Genomic DNA, 5612 nt, shown 5'->3' with positions numbered 1-5612 from the left:
CGATGGAATTAAACGTCTCAGACTCACTCGTCTTTTTGATATTTAATTGAACAGCCTGAACCGACACATAGCTGTTATGGGATTATTACAATTTTTTTCGGGAGAGAAGACGACAACGCTGATTACGACCAGGTACTCCATTTTAAACTTGAAGTACGGTGAGAAATGTGAATAAAGAGTCTCAACCTATGCGCCCATCGAGCAGGTCTCGAACCCTGGACATTCCGAACCCGAATGCGAATGTTATAACCACAAAGACTACGACATAGCCCGATTAAAAACACCCAATATAAATAATATGATTTACGAAAGACTCCAAGATTCGCCTAGACCATGATCAGGAATGGTCCGTAGCCTTTATGTTATTTTGTTGTTTTGTTGTTTGTTTTGTTTTGTTTTTTTACCTTTTAACTGTCCTAAAATGACAGTCACAAAACAAGAGGACAATTTTTTTTCACCACAAAGACGTAACATGTGATATGACGTGAGTAGTGCTCGAAGAAGCAAACGTTGTTCACGTTGATTGTGTTAGTGTAGTGAATGCAACTGATTGCTCACTTCAAATAGGATTCAATATCTGAGTCACTTCCGCCCAGCAACGAAAAGCTTGGTTCTAAACAAAGAAAATCGGTACTTTTAATTATTCATGCTGGCTAAACTTTTTTTCTTACATGTTATTTGATCAAATGTATAAAAGCAAAACATGATCAATTTATATATTTTTTTCCCTCTTCTGGACATACTTTTATGCTCGTCGGAGAAGTATTTCATAAGAGCCTCCGCCATTGTTCCGATAGTTTTAGAACCAGTTACTAAGTTACTAAGCGTCATTACGAGGGAAGTGATGTCACGACTGGTTGAAGCCTATGGAGAACGTCGCCCGTGTTCTGAAGTACTGTCAGGTTATGTGGTACGAGGGCTGCTTGGCCCCACACAATGATCGGGTAAGCGATCGCTTCAGCCTTCGTTAACTCATTAATTGGCATTGACCAATAAAATTTCACATTACAAGACGACGACGACGAGGGCGACGACGATGATAAATGATGATGATGGGATGATGATAAGATGATGAATGATGATGATGATGATGATGATGATGACGACGACGACGACGACGACGACGACGACGAATGATGATGATGATGAAGATGATGAGATGATGATGATGATTATGATAATGATGAGATGATGATGATTTACAAACAAATGCAGATTAATTAATTCACTCTGTACTCACTCACCATCACCCTTTCTCTCCTCACACACACACACACAAAACACACCCCCGAACGCGCGTCATGTACACATATACCTACACCCACACACACACACTAACTCACCCCCACACACACACACACACAACACACACACACACACACTCATACCCACACATGCACAAGCGGGCATTCATTCTACCCCCTAAGTTTTACTAAGTGAGTGTGCAAATTTGAGTCCCTGGAAAAAGGCTCTTTAACTCACAATATCTCATCGTACTGAGGTGTAAAATGAGTACCTAGCTGTAAACAGCTTTGAGTCCGTCCGAAATAAAAATGCAGTGGCGCCTTCTCGGCGTCTCTTCGCGTGCAATATGTTAAGTGTTGCTATTAACTTGAGTCACTTTGCAAAGCGCTTTGAGTACATTTTGTGGATATTACGCTATATACAGAAATCAAGATTGTTTTAAAACATAATAATTCGTTCTAAATACCAAGAAGGACCTCCTAATGAAACTTCCACCTCCGATAAAAGGAGGAAAATGTGAGCAGAGACTATTAATTTCTGGTAAGAATTCCACTGGCTAGCTGGGCAGACAGAAGATTTCCGTCCGTGGATCTAGCCTAATGCTCTCTTGGACATTTTGGAAGTGTAATTTCTCCCCTGAATGTAGGGCCATGTCGTCATCCAACCGGGTTTCCTGAGATTGACGAAATTACTGGAGTAACTCATCGGCCATGAGTTGCTAAGGTTTACAGTCAGACGATGAGTTGCTAAGGTTACAGTAAGACGATGAGTTGCTAGGGCTACAGTCAGACGATGAGTTGCTAGGGCTAAAAGTCAGACGATGAGTTGCTAGGGCTACAGTCAGACGATGATTGCTAAGGTTACAGTCAGACGATGAGTTGCTAAGGTTACAGTCAGACGATGAGTTGCTAGGGCTACAGTCAGATGATGAGTTGCTAAGGTTACAGTCAGACGATGAGTTGCTAAGGCTACAGTCAGACGATGAGTTGCTAAGGTTACAGTCAGACGATGAGTTGCTAAGGTTACAGTAAGACGATGAGTTTTCTAGGGCTACAGTCAGACGATGAGTTGCTAAGGTTTTCAGTCAGACGATGAGTTGCTAGGGCTACAGTCAGACGATGAGTTGCTAAGTTACAGTCAGACGATGAGTTGCTAGGGCTACAGTCAGACGATGAGTTGCTAAGGTTACAGTCAGACGATGAGTTGCTAGGGCTACAGTCAGACGATGAGTTGCTAAGGTTACAGTCAGACGATGAGTTGCTAGGGCTACAGTCAGACGATGAGTTTGCTAAGGTTACAGTCAGACGATGAGTTTCTAATGTTACAGTCAACGATGATTGCTAAGGTTACAGTAAGACGATGAGTTGCTAAGGTTACAGTCAGACGATGAGATGCTAAGGTTACAGTCAGACGATGAGTTGCTAAAGTTACAGTCAGACGATGAGTTGCTAGGGTTACAGTCAGATGATGAGTTGCTAAGGTTACAGTCAGACGATGAGTTGCTAGGGCTACAGTCAGACGATGAGTTGCTAAGGTTACAGTCGGACGATTTAGTTTGCTAAGGTTACAGTCAGACGATGAGTTGCTAGGGCTACAGTCAGACGATGAGTTGCTATGGCTAAACTCAGACGATGAGTTGCTAGGGCTACAGTCAGACGATGAGTTGCTATGGCTAAACTCAGACGATGAGTTTTATAAGTACAGTCAGACGATGAGTTGCTAAGGTTACAGTCAGACGATGAGTTGCTAAGGTTTCTGAATTAAAATTCACCCCATACACCGGAGCATACTCAATGTCTCAATCGTTTCTATGTTATATGTTTGTGTTGAGAATATTGGCTATTAAGCTTAACTGCTGGTCAAAATTATTCGCGATGGTGGTGTACGAACGAATCGGCGATCTCAAGAAGTGGGTGAGAAGAGAGGGATCTAGTAATGACTTTGAGTTTGAAACGAATATTTTTTGTGTTCGTGATAGCTCACACGGTAGAGCCACGCTCTCACCTCCAGGCGGAGTTGTCGTACCATAAGGTCGCAGGTTCAAACCCCACCACCGCCGCGAAAAAAATTTTTATTCTCTATTGTCTTCTGGCACTTTTTCTATTCACTTCATATCTTGTTGTTACCAACATAAGTGCCTGCTCCACTCACTTTTTCTGAATTAAAATTCACCCCATACACCGGAGCATACTCAATGTCTCAATCGTTTCTATGTTATATGTTTGTGTTGAGAATATTGGCTATTAAAGCTTAACTGCTGGTCAAAATTATTCGCGATGGTGGTGTACGAACGAATCGGCGATCTCAAGAAGTGGGTGAGAGAGGGATCTAGTAATGACTTTGAGTTTGAAACGAATATTTTTTGTGTTCGTGGATAGCTCACACGTAGAGTCACGCTCTCACCTGCCAGGCGAGTTGCGTACCAATAAGGTCGCAGTTCAAACCCCACCACCGCCGCGAAAAAATTTTTATTCTCTATTGTCTTCTGGCACTTTTCTATTCACATTCATATCTTGTTGTTTACCAACATAAGTGCCTGCTCCACTCACTTTTCTGAATTAAAATTCACCCCATACACCGGAGCATACTCAATGTCTCAATCGTTTCTATGTTATATGTTTTGTGTTGAGAATATTGGCTATTAAGCTTAACTGCTGGTCAAAATTATTCGCGATGGTGTGGTACGAACGAATCGGCGATCTCGAAAGTGGGTGAGAGAGGGATCTAGTAATGACTTTGAGTTGAAACGAATATTTTTTTGTGTTCGTGGATAGCTCACAACGGTAGAGCCACGCTCTCACCTGCCAGGCGGAGTTGTCGTACCAATAAGTCGCAGGTTCAAACCCCACCACCGCCGCGAAAAAAATTTTATTCTCTATTGCTCTTCTGGCACTTTTCTATTCACTTCATATCTTGTTGGTTACCAACATAAGTGCCTGCTCCACTCACTTTTCTGAATTAAAATTCACCCCATACACCGGAGCATACGCAATGTCTCAATCGTTTCTATGTTATATGTTTGTGTTGAGAATATATGGCTATTAAGCTTAACTGCTGGTCAAATTATTCGCGATGGTGGTGTACGAACGAATCGGCGATCTCAAGAAGTGGTAGAGAGGATCTAGTAATGACTTTGAGTTTTGAAACGAATATTTTTTGTGTTCGTGGATAGCTCACACGGTAGAGCCACGCTCTCACCTGCCAGGCGGAGTTGTCGTACCAATAAGGGTCGCAGGTTCAAACCCACCACCGCCGCGAAAAAAATTTTATTCTCTATTGTCTTCTGGTACTTTTCTATTCACTTCATACATAGTTGCTAAGGTTACAGTCAGACGATGAGTTGCTAGGTTACAGTCAGACGATGAGTTGCTAAGGTTACAGTCAGACGATGAGTTGCTAAGGCTACAGTCAGACGATGAGTTGCTAAGGTTACAGTCAGACGATGAGTTGCTAGGCCTACAGTCAGACGATGAGTTGCTATGGCTAAACTCAGACGATGAGTTGATAAGTACAGTCAGACGATGAGTTGCTAAGGCTGTAGTCAGACGATGGGTTACTAAGGCTACAGACAAGCTAAGAGTTAACGAAGGATATGGTCAAGCTTTAGATTTTTGACCAATCAAGCAAGAAACGGAAATTGTGACACACCTTCAAACCCACTCGGACAAACATTGCTGGTTGGATATCAATGATAAAATGATTGAAATAGACGTCTCTCTTTATCTGGTTATGGTTTGTAGACAGCCAGTTGGGTGAATAGTTCTCACAAGATTATCTCAATCAGACTATAAACGTTTCAGGCTACACATAGTTTTCTTTGTTGGTTCCATTGATCAAGAGGTAAAACAGTGGGTATTTTACTTAGACACATACCGTCGATAGTAAAACCTGTGTAGTTTGCTATGTTTACCAATGACTGCCATTGTTTACATTACGACGACTGTCCGAGAGGCGTGGTTATCTACGTGTCTATTGATCAAGCGATATTATAAACAGTAGTCGTATTATATATAATTTCACACATTCCATCGAAAGCAATTATTTGTGAAGCTCGTTTCTCTGTGTCAAATCAATCCCATTGTCTACAGTCGGACAACTGTCCGAGGGCGTGGTTATGTTCCCTTCCACTGGGTGTCTATGAAAGGAGCTACGGACGGAGCGTCGCCATCGTTAACTTACAGCCTGACACTAGAACCGTAACCATCGTTACTTATAGCCTGACACTAGAACCGTAACCATCGTTAACTTACAGCCTGACACTAGAACCGTAACCATCGTTACTTATAGCCTGACACTGACCAAAAAATGACGTCAAAAGCCAAGTATTGGCCACAAAAGAAAACAAATCGTGAGATATATTCAATAGT

This window comes from Berghia stephanieae, chromosome 5 (genome assembly GCF_034508935.2).
Source record: "Berghia stephanieae isolate SIO BIC M18660-M18661 chromosome 5, UCSD_Bste_1.3, whole genome shotgun sequence".
Lineage (NCBI taxonomy): Eukaryota > Metazoa > Mollusca > Gastropoda > Nudibranchia > Aeolidiidae > Berghia > Berghia stephanieae.
The sequence above is the reverse complement of the archived record's forward strand: the minus strand, read 5'-3'. Positions refer to the sequence as shown.